The sequence below is a fragment of the Ceratotherium simum genome, chromosome 23, assembly GCF_057802395.1.
Source record: "Ceratotherium simum simum isolate JZ-2026a chromosome 23, ASM5780239v1, whole genome shotgun sequence".
Lineage (NCBI taxonomy): Eukaryota > Metazoa > Chordata > Mammalia > Perissodactyla > Rhinocerotidae > Ceratotherium > Ceratotherium simum.
The window spans coordinates 36,363,909-36,379,963 of record NC_141922.1 but is presented as its reverse complement, the minus strand read 5'-3'; the positions used below and the strand labels follow the sequence as shown (position 1 = coordinate 36,379,963).

At 42.1% G+C, this 16,055-nt stretch overlaps 1 protein-coding gene across 4 annotated transcripts in view; it reads right to left on the bottom strand.

The window, feature by feature from the left end:
* Nucleotides 1-9,452, bottom strand: part of AZIN1 (antizyme inhibitor 1) — a 34,428-nt gene extending 24,976 nt beyond the window's left edge. For 2 of the 4 annotated variants that reach the window (NM_001291517.1, NM_001301743.1), the window contains 2 exon segments: nt 4,086-4,223; nt 9,097-9,452. The gene's annotated coding sequence lies outside the window, so the exon portion shown is untranslated. 4 annotated transcript variants of the gene reach the window in all.
* Nucleotides 9,453-16,055: the final 6,603 nt, after the last annotated feature.

Sequence of the window (16,055 nt, the reverse complement as noted above, 5' to 3'; positions counted from 1 at the left end):
ACCAACGTGCCACTTGTCAAGCCATGCTGTGGCGGTGTCCCATAAAAAGCAGAGTAAGATGGGCATGCATGTTAGCCCAGGGCCAATCTTCCTCAGCAAAAAGAGGAGGATTGGCAACAGATGTTAGCTCAGGGCTAATTTTCCTCACAAAATAAAAATTGGTCTACAGTGCTTTCCAATCTTTTTGGCCCTCCCAGAAAAGATTCTAAATTTGCCCAAATAAATGCCACATCCCCCAAATTCTGTTTTATCCATTAACATGCCATTACTCACACTGTGCTTGTACAGGATACCTTTTTGCTACTTTACACAAGCAGTGAGGCACCATTAAATACTACCCTGTGCATGCCAAGGGCATACACGTACTTTAAAAACTATGATAGTAGTTCTGTTTATCTTTTTGGTCTAAGAGTACTAATAACCATTAATGAACATTATGTTAAAATTTGCTTGCATCACAGAATCTTTAAGTTACCAAAACTAAAATTTCTTTTCTCTATAATGATTCAAAATCTGCCTTTTCCACTGACAATTAACAGCGAAACATGAGGGAATAGCACTAGTAAATTCATAAAGAACAATCAGGAGATAGAACATGAATATTTAAAACACTGATATTCTTATGAAGTTCCTACATGAACAGAGTCAACTAATGAAACCAGGTAAAAAAATAATTTTTAAGAGTTCATTTAAACAAATCAATTAACTGAATCCCTTTTCCATTCTTAGATACAACACAACACTAAAAGGAATATGCTAACAATTAATTCAATCTGACTTTATCACCAGATGTGCTAATACAAGCAACTGGTTAGAAGAGAATTTCATTTCCTAGAATGGAGACTTTAAAAATTTTCCATTAGGCTAATATATTAATTATAATTGGAACTATAGCTAAATAACTTGAAAATCTAGCCCACTGAAAAAAACTACTCCAGCATAAAGCCCTAACGAATTTTTAAAAACGCATGCAAGGGCCAGCCCAGTGGCACAAGTGGTTAAGTGCGCCCACTCTGCTGCAGTGGCCCGGGGTTCGCCGGTTCGGATCCTGGGCACGCAGTGATGCACAGCTTGTCAAGCCATGCTGTGGCGGTCTCCCATATAAAGTGGAGGAAGATGGGCATGGATGTTAGCCCAGGGCCAGTCTTCCTCAGCAAAAAGAGGAGGACTGGCAGATGTTAGCTCAGGGCTGATCTTCCTCGCAAAAAAAAAAAAAAAAAAAAAAAAGCATGCAAAACTTTTCCACAATTAGAGGCCCTTCATTAACCTGAGATATTACTGGCATTTAAATATTTGATATTAAATGTTTTTTTTTTTTACAGTGCTCACACTTTACATCATATGCACACCGTAAAGAAAAGTTCTGAAAGAAAAAATTTTATTATGTAAGCAACTTCCAAAGTTTCCAGACGCTTAACGAAATGAAATGTCAAATTCAGATGGTTACCTAATTTAAAAACCTAACTCTGAAGCCAAATCTTAGAGCTTAGACCACCTACACAGAAATCCTATTGGAGTATAACACGGTTCAAATAGAATTCATTAGCTATATGCTTTGCAATGCTATGCGCCAAGTATTTTCCACAGGAAGGCCAATGTGTTAAGTCCTTTTAATAACTTCTAGTTTTCCAAATAGTATTGTTGCTCCACAGAAAATTAATCTCAGAATTTCAATGTCCAGTAAACTGCTATTGATATCTAAGGACATTTCTGCAATGTAGAATTTTCTCTTGCCATTTTTACTAATTCTAGTCAAGAAACCTTTGACTAGATGGGGCCAGATACCTTTCTGAATTCAAAATTTCTGAGATTTTAGAATGGTAGTATAGCACATACATTTTATATATATTATGTAACCCTCTATAAGTCAATACCTTGCAATCATAATATTTCTGCCTCAAAATTTAGGAATATTAGCACTAAATGGGATAAGTAGAGATAAAAATAGCCTCAAATCAGCTCAGATTCAGGTCTAGTTTTTGTTCCCAGATCAGGTTAGGTCACATCAAGGAAACTATAAAAAATTTTTTTAGTAACTTTTGGATTTCAGAATTACACGAATAAGGGAGTGTGAACCTGTAGCTTTACAGCAAAGCATCAAGTACTAAGTACTACAGCTTCATTTAACATAATACACACTGCACCTGGGTGCCAGAATCTGCAGAATAACAAATCTCTTCAGCATACTCTATCTGTGCCCATCGACCCCACCCCAAGGAAGATGGGAAAACTATGGACTTTCCAAGCTCTACAATATCTAATTATTCTAAATCAAGACTACCTTTTCCTGATTTGGCAGAATCATATATTAACGTATCAGCTCACTGATAACAGTTTCTCAAGTTTAAGAGGAAACATCACTAGAAATATTAAATATAATGCAAAGTTCAGTTTCCATTAAAGCAAGAGACTTGACCTAAATGAAGCTTTATCCTTTAACATGGTCTTGCTTAAAACACGAAGCTTGTTCTTAAATTTCCATCTTGGAATCTACCCGCGACTCTGATTTCAACTAGACGCCACTCCAGAAGAGTTTTAAATCTCCAAACCAACTTGGGGGAAAACATCAGATATGTTGGAAGTAGAGCAGATGACTAACAAAAATTAAAATAAAACTGACTTGATACTGAGATGGTGGGAACAGTGCCTCTCTTTAACATGCAAAGAAGCCACTTGGTTAAAATGCAGATTCTGATTCAGGTTTGGGTGGGGTTGAGAATCTATATTTCTGCAATAGGTGATGCTAATGCTGATGTTCCAAAGACCACACTGCATTAACAAAGGACGGTTAAAACACTCAAAAAAGAGAAATCATTTTATCAGTTTAGGGCTAACTGTCCTAGTTAAATTTTATTTTATAGCCGTGATTCAAAAAATTAGCAATTTGCTCAAATACACACAGCTAGGACAAAGCCAGTATGGGAAACTCTCCAGGCAGGGTTCTAAGTCAGTAGAAATCTTATTATCTAAGAGATAACAATTCCCCCCCACCTTTACTTTTAAAAAAATTTCTAAAATTGTAATTTGAGGTTAACATCAAATGTGTTGAAAAAGTTTGCTTTAACAAACTCTATCTAATTAGATACAGCGAATATTTTTATTTGATAAAATCTGTTTAACAAGATCTGATTTAAAAACACTAAATTGATACCCTCACAGCTTTCCTTCAAATTTCAAATGTTATTCCCTCCAAGTCTCTGGCCAACTTAAAAACATCTAAACCTCAACACCAAAACCTAAATTTCAATAGCAAGTAATCTATAAGTAATAAATTTAAAAAATGAACCACACAAATCTGGCAGCACAAATTCAAATTAAACAAGTTTACTGTGGAATTACATTTTGCACAGAGGTTTAATTCAAAGTCAAATCCATATACAGAAAATCAAATTAAGTATAGTCAAAAGCTATCCTTACAAGTCTCTTAGGAAGGTGGCATGTTGGGAGACATGCATATATATATACCATCATCTCTCAGTGAGTCCTCTAAAAACAACCAGTTTTTCCCTACCAGCTGAGTATTATATAAATCTGGCCACAAGCTCAAAACTAGAAACACTAAGATTCACCTCTCCTATCCCATGCTCTTGGTATATAGCTTCAGTGAGTGGAATGGAGAGCAGAATCTTTTGCTCTATTTAAAAATGTCTTCGATATTTTTTTTCTGATTACGCCCAAATAGTTGAATCCACCAAGTCAAATGGTTGAATGATTTGAGAAACTACTGCCTACATCCTAAATTAAAGAAGAAACAAAAATAAAAACGCTTTCTCCAACTTATATCAAAACCTGGACTAATAAGATCACCTAAAACTTAGCCTGCAGTTTAGTACTTAAGTATAGTAATACTTACGTATTCAAATTAATTTTAAGTGATCCAGTCACTGGTAAACAATACATAACTGAATCAGTATACCTGTAATTGGTCAACCCTCTAAACTATTTTAGAACTTTTAAAAAGAGCTTTAAGAGTCACTGCACTTTAACTGGTAAATACAGTTTCAAGTTTTGAAAAAGAGTAAGCAACAAGAACTCTCCTTTACTTCAATTTTACAAGACTCCCCCACAGATGTGAAAATACTTACATGGACAAGTTAGGAGATGGAACCCCCCTATCATCAGCTAGGTTCCCAAGGTGGCTCAGCGTTGAAGTCGAACTGCTCTCTATACAGCACTTCTCCTAGGCCCTCTGGGTAGTTGTATACTTGGTCAGAAAGTTCGCCCTAAAGAAAGAAATAAAATTAGTAGTACATAGTCCTATGTTAAAAAATGTTAGGTTGTGCTTCAAACAGGTGAAATTGACTTAAAGATTAACTGTAGGAATAAGTTTTAGTTCTAATAGTGTTTCATTAAAGTCACATTACACAAAATGTTTTCAAAGGGTTTACCATAGCACCAAGTACTTTTTTATGTAGTAAGCATTTCTAAGCTGCTATAGGACAAAATTCACAGAACTTGACATCACGGTCATCTCAGCAAGTTGCTTTATCTACCTATTCGGTTCCCAGGCTTCATCTAATTTCATCTTTGCTCTTATTTGTCCTCCAAAACCCAAATTTCTAAGTGGCCTAAAATTTAAACATTTCCAAGTACTCTCACCAACGTGGTGTGTGTGCAAGATTTTATATGTATAATGATCTAGTAGCTTGGAACTACCCACAACACTTCATTTACTCTCCGAATTCCAAGCTCTTCTTTGCTTAAAGTGTAAAATCCTGCTACATATCAAAAACATAAGAAAAAGATTTTATGACTTGGTTAATATACTACGTATGTATGTGAAATAATGTTTGAGAACTGCCTTATATATTGGGTAATATATCTTAGGGTTTACCTCCTCCTCATACCTAACCAATCTAGATTTAAGTCACTCTACTATCACTAGGAACAACATATGAATATGAAAGTGCTTGGCACACCACAAAATGCTCAACAAGTTTTATTTATTTTTTTTTGCGAGGAAGACCAGCCCTGAGCTAAGATCCATGCCAATCCTCCCCCGCTTGCCGAGGAAGACCGGCTCTGAGCCAACATCTACCGCCAACCCTCCTCCTCTTTTTTGCCTAAAGCCCCAGTAGATAGTTGCATGCCATAGCTGCACATCCCTCCAGCTGCTGTATGTGGCACGCAGCCTCAGGACGGCCAGAGAAGCGGTGCATCAGTGCGCACCTGGGATCTGAACCCAGGCCATCAGCAGCAAAGCACACGCACCCAACCACCAAGCCACGGGGCCGGCCCCTAAACAAGTTTTAGAAATGGTTAGTACCTACTATGATTGGATTGGATGGACTTATCATCCCTAAGCTAAACTGCTATACCTGTACTTCTATTCGTAATTCACTAGTTGCCGCTTTAAAGTAATACAACCTGACAGTATTTGCTAGGAGGGTGCTAAGAAGGAAACCAGAGGGCGGGCCATGGCTTAGCGGTTAAGTGCGCACATTCCGCTACTGGCGGCCCGGGTTCGGAACCCCAGGCTCGCACCGACGCACCACTTTTCCGGCCATGCTGAGGCCGTGTCCCACATACAGCAACTACAAGGATGTGCAACTATAACATACAACTATCTATGGGGCTTTGGGGGGGCGGGGGAAGGAGGAGGATTGGCAATAGATGTTAGCTCAGAGCCAGTCTTCCTCAGCAAAAAGAGGAAGATTAGCACGGATGTTAGCTCAGGGCTGATCTTCCTCAAAAAAAAAAAAAAAAAAAAAAAGGAAACCAGAAAAATGATGAAACTAGAAACTAGAAGGCCAAGACTCAGAGAGATTTCAGAATCACTCTAGGCATATCTAAACCACATCTCATCTCAACTGGGATGGAGCCACCTTTGAGGGATGTAAAATGTGCTTTCAATCTGCTAGGGGAATCTCCTCACACACTCAATACTTATGCACAATGAGGCAAGAACCCATTCCAACATGCAATGGTGATTATAACCTTACATTAGATTCCAAATAATGTACTCCAAAACAAAGGTTCCGATTCTTCCCACACAGAGATAATGTTAAAAATTAAAAGCCTACTCCTACTAGACACAGAACCAAAGTTTTCTCAATTATCCTAAGGAATAGGATAATTATCCTAGGTGAGGCATTTTCATCTTTTCCCCACTATATATCCACAGCTATTGTGCTGCTTAATTCAACCCAAGAGCAATGATGTGAAACATTAGAAACATTAAACCTTAGACATTCGTTCTTTAGCACGATCTCTAAAACATTTCCATCTAATAAAAAAGATACTAGTAGAAAATAAAGCCCCTAAAATTTGAAAGGCACATTTTAATATAAATAATAACAGGAGAGGGATACACAGAATAAGAAAGCTATTTACATATAAGATAAATAGAACTGTTTATCTTCTACAGTTAAGGGAAACCATGAGTGAAGGTTAAATGAAAATATGGAGACAAGGAGATATAGGTAAAGATAAATTATTCTCATTTAGAATGGTGAGTGTGTATCAGCCGGATCATGTACAAAATTGCAATCAGGCTCCTTAAAAATTGTTTGAAGAGACTGTCTCTTGCTACAACATCTTGGCAAATAGCACAGAGAGAACTAGACTTTACTGAGTCAGCAGTTGGCCAATAAGTCACAAAAAAACCTTCTCCCATCACTGTGACAATAACTGCCCCAAAACTTAGTATTCCCAAATTGTCAGTATTTCTCTGAACAACTCACATTGCCTTTACCAATGACTTTTGAAGTTGCTCTGTGGTATTCTTTCCAAAAACCGAAAACCCCAGTCTAATCATGAGAAAAATATCAGACAAACCCAAATTGAGGAACATTCTACTGGATATCTGGCCAAGACTTCTCTAGACTGTCAAGAACATGAAAAACGAGGAAAGACAAACTGTTACAGATCAGAGACTGGCTGAGGAAGACATGACAACTATAAGCAACATAGTACTTTGGCTCAGACTGTGGAACAGAAAGAGGACATTAAAAACTGGTGAAATCCAAAGCAAGTCTGGAGTTTAGTTAATAGTAATGTACGAAGTCAGTTTCTTAGTTTTGACAAATGTACCACAGTAATGTAAGATGTTAACAATGTAAACTGGGTGAGAGGTATGCAGTGACTCTGTACTATCTTTGCAGCTTTTCTGTAAATCTAAAATTATTCCAAAATAAAGTTTATTTTAAAAAAATCAGGAAAGGTATTCATATAATGGACTACCACTCAGCAATAAAAAGGAACAACCTACTGATAAACACACAATGGATAAATATCAAAAACATGATAAGAAGCCTTTTACACAAAACAATGCATACAGTATAATTCCCTTTATATGTATAAGTCCTAGAACAGGCAAAACTATTCTATGGTTAAAAAATATCAGAATCGTGGTTGCCTCTGGATAGTGGGAGTTTGAAGGGGCAAAAGAGAACTTTCTGGGGTAATGGCAATGTTCTGCAGCTTGACAGAGGTTTGGATTAGACAGCTGTATTTTATCAAACCTCATCAAACAGTATACTTAAGATTTGTGCATTTTATGTTATGTGAATTTTGCCCCAATTTTTTTTAACGAATATTAAACAGTATTAAACTATTTAATGATATGTACATACTTAAGGTGGAGGGGTGAACTATTCTGGCGTCTCCTACTTTGAAATTCATGGAAAAATAAGATGGATTGACATATGGATAGCTGGATGGCAAATAAAGCCAAACGTTAACTGAATCTAAGGGACGGTACAATTCTTTCGCCTTCTCTGTATGTTTGAAAATTTGTAAGTTAAATCTGAGTGGCAAGACGGAAGGCATTGATTACTTATTACTGCACCTACCATATCACCTACAGTCATTAGGAGCCCATCTTTCCTACCAAATGTAAACTCCCCAGGGCTTGTCTTCATGATGAACATCTGCACTCTCTTGCATTTGTAAAACAAATTAAAGGATTATTAGGGCCTTGCCCGACAATCATTAGCCCTATTTCTGCCAGGCTCCTCCGCATCAACCCTTCCCGATTACACAGCAATTCTCTCCTTTTAGAGTCCTCAGGTTCCCATCCAAGCTGGGAGCTCAACGATGGAAACACGACGGAACACAAAATATCGAAACGTATTCAAGATGCCACCACAAAATCCGGTTAAATCTGCTGAAACATCATGGGGCTGTAAACTGTGTCCCCGACCGCCTGTTTTCCGAACCAGCAGCTGAGCCTAAGAAACGCACGTTCAGGACGTATTTTGAGTAAGGGTTAAAACACGTCACCACCAGTAACTGCTGGCCGTCAAACAGTACTTGATAAGCCACCCGAGCCTACAGTTCCCCCTCTCTCGGCCTGTGAATCGTGGCGCGGACGGGAAAACGAAGCCATGGTGACTAATCCTCAGGCTCCAGGGGGTGACCGGGGTGAGTGAAAGCGACTTGGCCCAATCAGGGGCGCCGCAGGGGGCGGAGCAGCAGCCCCGAGGCTTCCAGAAGGGGCCAAAGGCCTCTCACTCGCTACCTGACACCGGGGCTTCCCCGCCGCTGGGCCCCGAGTGGCGTCAACTTTCCTCCACCAGAGGGGGGCCGCACTCCCCGCGCCCGCGAGAACCCGTCCCCCGCCGGCAGCTGTCACAGGAGGCCGGCGCCGGCCCGCCCCGCTCCATTCATAACCTCAGGCCCGGCCGCCGCAGCCCGCCGCGCCGCCCGCCGGGCTCCCGGGGCGAAGGCGCGGTTCGCGCCGGCCGGGGCTGCGGGACCACGGCCCCTCAGGGCTGCGGCCCGGCCCCCTCCCCGGAAACAGCAATGCACCACGGGAGCGGGGTGGGGGCCGCACGCCGCCGGGAGGCGACGCGACCCCCGGCGAGACCCCCGCGCGCGCCCCACACGCACACGCCCCCTCGCCCCAACCGCGGCGGCGTGGGCTCGGCCGAGCGTCCGGCGGCCGCCCGAGGGCCCGAGGCGCGCCTGCCGCCGCCGCAGAGGCACCGACGGCCGCCACACACACGCCGTCCGCCATGTTCGAGGCGGCCGGCCGCGGGGCGCTGCGGGGACGCCGGGCGGGCGGCGGAGCCCACCGGGAGGCCCCCGGCCGCTCCCCGAGCAAGGCCGGCCCCGCGCCCCGGCCCCGCCTGCGCCCCTCGGCTCGGTACTCACGTGAGATAACGGCCCAAAGAGTCGGGTAAAGCGTCTTCTCTTTTTCGGCGGAATTTTTAAAGAGGGATGTGGTTACCTTGAGCAGAAATACCCAAGGCGGCCTGGGCCATAGGCTGCGGGGACGACGTGGGGGGAAAAGCGCGGCACCGACACCAGCTGTGCAGCAGTGGCGGCGGCGGCCGAAGGGGAGAAATGGAACAACAGCGCGGGGACGAGAAGACAGGCGAGGGCTGGGTGGGCAGAGGATTCGGCCTCGTCACACCGCAGAGCAAGAGAGCGAGAACGGATAAGAAAATGAAAAGAAGGCGAAAAAGGAAAACACCGCAACCTAGCGAAGAGCCAGCGAGTGTGGGAAGGCGGCACCGCAGACGCCAGTATTTATAGTAAGGGGCGGGGCCTGGTGACGTCACAGCCGGCCGGGCCGCCGCGCGAGCTGGGCGGAGCGGGGCTGCGGCCTGGGGAGAAAGCCGGGAGGGGGGCAGAAAAGAAAGAGGGACAGCGCGGAGGGAGAGAAAAAGGGTGGGGCGCAGCGACCCCGCGGTGCAGGTGCGCACCGCCCGGCCTCTTCCCGCCCTGCCGCCGCCCGCTGCTCCCCGGCGCGTGGAGGCCCCGCCGCGCGGGCGTTGGCGGGCTCGGGGGAAGGGAGGCTGCTCCGCCGCAGCGCGGCGTCGCCCCGCGCCCCCCGCCTCTCGGCCGCCCACGCTCACGCCCGCGGCGGGCACCGGCACTTTGGGAGCTGGGCCCGGCTCCCTGGCGGCCGAGGCGCCGAGCGCTGTCCTGGGCTAGGGGCGGTCGGACGCGTGCATTGCCAGGAAAGAGTGTGGGGACAGGCCTGTGGGGGCCATCATCGGAGCTGCCCCTCTCTAGAGCACTCCGCTTTGTGAGGGTCTTGTAGGCTACGCCTGGGGACTGCGCTCCCGGGGTGAGGCTCCAGCCCCCGCGGAATGCGGCGCCCCCTTATGGAAGCGAGTTCCTGATGCTAGGACAGGTCGAACACCAGTGTTCCGGTGGTTGCAGAGGCTCTTGAGCGCGTGAAAATGCACCCAGTGCTCGTACGTTACAATATGGTGCAGTAGGATTTTTTTTTAAAGGAGTGTGGCTTTTATGTCTTCATTTTAAAAAGGGTTGGTGCAGTCAGACCCAGTCCTTATTAATGAAGGACCAGTGTCGGAGAGGGGATACTGACGTTAGAAGCGCACATTACTTTAATCCCCCACGTCTCGTTCTCGCGGTCATTTTAATTTTACTATTCCATAGCGAACTTTTTTTTTCTGGCGGACCTAGGAAGACCTATATAGCTTTTAATTTATTCTCATTTTTAAAATGTCTTCGCACTAGTGATCAGAAACCCTGAGTCCTCCTGTGCTAACTAATGCCTTGCAACTCAGACTCAGTGGCACAAATGGAATGTGTATTGACACACCCCTCCTAAATTAAGATCTTGGAGATTAAGACCCTGACTTTTTTCCTTTCATTCTTCCCCACCGTCTGTTTACTTTGTGAGCAGCACTGTGGCTGATTAATAAATCATCAAATGGAAAGGAAGAGAGAGAGCCTTCCTGAGTGGAAAGGTAGCAACGCTGAAATGTGGGCTCTTGGATGAAGGTATTAGGTAGAAATAGGGAGCTGGGGACTCTATTCATGATGTTTTTCCATATTTTACTCTGGTGTCTTCTCTTTCATTACTTAAAAATTACTTTCAATTCAGAACATTTGTAAGCACAGCACTTTACCAGACTCCCTGGTGAAGGGAGGAAAGCTAGAAATGAATGCACCACTTGAAATCTTGCTTACAATCTAGCAGGAGAGGTAAGACAACTATACAAAATAACTAAATTGTTGACAGGTAAATAGATAAAATGCAGCATGGAACCTAGTGAAAGGAGGAAATGATTGCAGCTAAGTGAGAGAAAGGCTGCTGGGGAAAGGTAGAGATTTTGAGAGCCGATCTTCCACACATTGGAAACAAGTGATTTTTTTCTTTATTTTATTGAGGTAACATTTGCTTATAACATTGTATAAATTTCAGGTGCACATCATTATATTTCAACTTCTGTATAGACTACATCGTGTTCACAACCGAAAGTCTAGTTGCCATCTGTCACCATACAAATGTCTCCCTTTACTGCTTTTGCCCTCTGCCTACCCCCTTCCCTTCTGGTAGCCACCAGTCTGTTCTCTATAACTATGTTTATCTTCCATGTATGAGTGAAATCACAGGGTATGATTTATTTTGCTTAGCATAATATTCTCAAGGTCCATCCGTGTTGTTACAAATGGCAAGATTTCATCTTTTTATGGCTGAGTAGTATTCCATTGTATATACATACCACGTCTTCTTTATCCGTTCATCCGTTGGTGGGCACTTAGATTGGGGAAACAAGTGATTTTGAGAGCAAATGGTCCAGGCAAGGGAAACAGGTGAGAGAAGGCACAGAAATGGGCCAGTTCAGAGAACTGTAAGTGGGCTTTCTGGCTCCAACAGAGGGGTATGGTTGCAAATGAGATTGAAAAGGTAGGTTAGGGTGACATCAAGAAGGGATCAGAGCTTGAACTTTATTCTGGAACCGTTTAAGCAGGGACATGATATACTCAAAGATGTTTTTATTTTTATTTTTATTTTTTTTGTGAGGAAGATCAGCCCTGAGCTAACATCCATGCTAATCCTCCTCTTTTTTTTTTGCTGAGGAAGACTGGCTCTGCGCTAACGTCCATTGCCAATCCTCCTTTTTTTTCCCCCCAAAGCCCCAGCAGATAGTTGTATGTCACAGTTGCACATCCTTCTAGTTGCTGTATGTGGGATGCGGCCTCAGCATGACCGGAGAAGCGGTGCGTCGGTGCGCGCACAGGATCCGAACCCGGGCTGCCAGCAGCGGAGCGCACGCACTTAACCGCTAAGCCACTGGCCAGCCCTCAAAGATGTTTTTAAAAGATTACTGAGGCATCAGTGGGATTGAAAATAGGTCAAAAGTTTGGAAGAGAGAAACAGTGAAGGAGACTTACAGTAGTTAAGAAGAGTACTAAGGGGTTCCGAATGGGTGGTAGAAGGCATAGAAAAAACAAGTAATCTTGAATGTCAAGGGAGTTGAGAAGGTGTCAAATGATTATCAAGCTAATCAACAGGGAGAATTCTGGAATCATGAGCAGAGGTAGAATAGAAGGATCCAGTTTGGAGGAAAGAAGATGAGCCTGCTTTGAGCATTGTTTGAGCTGTTGATGAAATATCCATGTAAAGATGGTCCAAAGGCCCCTGGAAATAGGGAAATCTGGAGCCCTTTTGACTGTGAATTTGGGAGCCTCTCCAACAGACTTGATGATTAAGGAAATGTTGAGGTTTACAGGAAAAGCGATATAAGCACAGAACCTAGAGAAATGCCAGAGAGAAGAGAGGCCAGCAGAGAAGACCAAGAGGACCAGCCGGAGAAGTAGGAGAATCACAATGTCAAGCCATTCAAGGAGGAGGGTATTTCAAGACGGAATGAGTGATCAGGATGTCATATCCTTCAAACAGGATGAAAAGGGGGTTCTGAATTTGGCAAATGGCAAATCATTGGTAAACTCCAATCTCATGGTAAGAAGTTGGACTTTTATCCCTAAATATGTTTTGATTCATGAGAGTTATTTGAATTTTAGAAAAGAGGAGAATAGGGGCTTGGGAAGAGAACAGACTATACATGTGTGGCAGGAAGAACACTTGGACAACTATGGTTTCGTATCTTCAACAGTTGAAGCAGGTGAGCTCGTACAAGAAAGCCTAGGAAACCGATGGAGAGTAGTGATCCACTGGGGAGAATAATAAGGGCCTGAAAGAAAGCTTATCTCTGACCTTTAACTGAACAATTTCAGTGGAGTGGAAGGCACAGACAGGTCACAGAGGTTTGAGTGAGGAGCAGCTGAAGTGAAGTCAATGAATGTTGACCACTCTTTCAAGTGGAGAGTCCTGGACTAGAGCCTATTCCGACATCATTTATACCATAAATGCAAATTATGGTATGAAGCAATTCAACAACTTATTGTTCAAACTGCGTGCCCTCATGATTAGTATTTGTGTTGAAGCAATTCAACAACTTATTGTTCAAACTATGTGCCCTCATGATTAGTATTTGTGTATTCAGATTTAAAGAATAATGCTAGCATTTAATGAATACAATAGAACCTTAAAAACTGGACGGCAATGGACTAGACAACATAGTATGTAACTTTAATACAATGATAGCTTCCTAATGAGAACAGCATATTTAATTGTGTTTGGGGTTTCAGGTTTTTTTTTTTTTTTTGCCAAGTCAGGTTACTCATACACAAAAGCACAGGTAGTGCCAGAGAAAGTATTATCATTAAATAGAGAGCCCTAAGATAAAGTGATATAATACCATTCACACTTAGATCATCCTGGTCCATTGATTCAAACTTTATTTGCTTTTGTGCCAAAAGATATAAAAGATTAAATGAATTAGATTGTTGATAAAGACAAGTCACTCAAAAACAATAGGTAAACCTAAAATCACCAGCCTAAGTAGAAATATCTTGTAGTCGCATATATAAATGTGACAAATGTAAAGAATCCAGTGGTAATTGAGAGTAAAAATTTCAGTGTAATGGGAATGGTTAAAGAAGGCTTAATAAGAATTTTTATTGCTAAGGCTCTTAGAGTGCTCCTTATTAAATAGAAAACGAAAATATATAGCTTTTGAATAGATAAATCATTCATATTTTAAAACGTTATATTTCAGTTGTCTGCCACATCTTTTTGTGCACTGATAACCTTCTAAAAAGCTAACTTGCTTATCAAGAATCTGGTGCTATGGCTTTTATGGACTAGTAAAAATGGGTAAAAGTGTTTCCAAATTACTGGGCTGAATACAGACTTCAGATTATATACCATTCTCTCTTTGAACGGAATAGATAAAAGGTGCTGTCTTTTATTTGCTAAGTACCTGTTGTTAAAATCGTTTACAGTTGTAATTCCTTTACCTAGGCTGATTTTCACCTCAGAAAAGAAATCACTTAATTTGGAAAGAGACTTTCTATTGTCATGTTTAATTTTTTTTCTCACAACTTTTAGGGACCAAGTCAGTAGGGTTATGTGGCATTTCAGTCCAGGTGCCCTGCATCCCAGCACTGACTTGAAGTTACTCATGTCAGTCACTCATATCTTTGTCCACAGAATAATTTAACCTATAGAATGGTACGCCTGGTAAGCAAAGGGTGAGAGAGCTCAGATTCAAACCGGGGTGTAAGGGACAAGAATTTTTGTCTGTTTTCATTTCAGCGGCTGTGTCTGTCATTAGATGTGGGTCGGCATTTTACCTCTTCTGAGGGACTTGGATGGTTTCTATAAGCAAGTCATAAACAATACACTGATGTCTTTTATTACTTCGAGAAATAACAGATTACTCATTGTTAATTTAACAGGACTGCTTTAGAAATCTACATAAGAGGCCAAAGCAATAATCCAGTTTACAAATTAAATGTAACATACATGACTAGAATAATCAATGGACTTGACCCATGAGTTTGCTCCCTTATGTCTTCATCTAGTTCTTAGAAGTTAAGAAATCCTTAGAAAATTAATTTCATTTTCACTTGACTGCCAGGCATTATCTGATTACAAGTGTTTTGTTTGTTGGGTAATACAGCAAGATAGGCTTTATCTCTCTATCTCAAAACAGCTGCCTGGTGGATATCCTAAACTTTTTGGTTAAGGGTGTGAAAAATAGGAACTCTGAAATCTATTCTTGTCCAGTTTATATGGTTTGCTCCATTTTCTTTAATAAATAACCTAGCCTAGGTGGTGTCACATGAGCACCTAAATGATTGTTAATAACAGTAACTGCAGGCCACATTTTATTTCATGAGAATTTTTTAATTACTTTGTCATTTAGTTTGTGTTGCAAGTTCTCTTGCAAATATATCAGTCTAAATTTGCTTTGTCTAATTTTAACTGGAAGGAGAAAAGTCCATGCAATAAAGACAATAAAAGATTAGATCTTTCTTTACCAAAATAGGGAGAAGAAACATAAATTACTTGTTTCCCAAAAATAATCTTTTTGTGCCATTCAACCATCTATGTTATAACAGTAGTTTAAAAACCCTTGTTTAGTCTTGGCTCTACTTGTCTAAGTGACTTAATTCTAAACCACCTCCATTTGTTTTGGAAAATGTCTTCCTCGTTCCTTTGGAAGAACTTCTCCCCTGCCATACCCTGAGTTCTGCTGGGAACTACCATCTTCTTAACCCTGGTCTCCCAGGCCACAGTAACAGCTTCTCACTGTTTCTTGGGGGCAGGGGCAGCTCAATAATGATTGGTACATGTTGGATTCAGATCCTTCTTTCTTTGGTTGGAGGAAGGAGGACTGGACAACAGAATCATTTCTTCCCTGGCTGAAGTTATGACAGTATGAACCAGGAGCTGCCAGCAACCAAGGTTCCAGAAGAAATCTATGTGAGAAAATGAAGCCCACACTCATTATGAAGAAGGGAGTCAGCATTCCACTTGTCCTATTTTTCTTGCTTTTCAGTTGTACCATCAAAGAAATTTGTCTTTCTTATCTAAGTTAGTTCCAGCTAGCCTTCTGTCACTTGCAACTAAGAATCCAGGCCTACCCAAGAGAGAGAAAGGAAAGGATCTCCATTTAGGCTCAAAAATCAGTTGCACAAGTACAAGACAGGAGAGACCTGATTGTTCACTATCTAGATAGTACCTAGAGAAGGTAGTTAGCCACAAGCTTGCCATGAACAAACAAAGGCATGGAATTGCTAAAAAACAAAAACCTTAAGTGCAATAATTTTGGACTGCGCTAATAAAAGGTCAGAAGGGAGGTAGCAGTATGGTTTACTCTTTTGGTCAAACCACAACTGTGTCTTTTCTGTTTTGGAAGAAAGTTTGTTGTAAAGTTCTAGGTAGCACATCGTGCAGGAGAATGATAACTAGACAGTTTGGAGGAGGATAGCCATAAAGG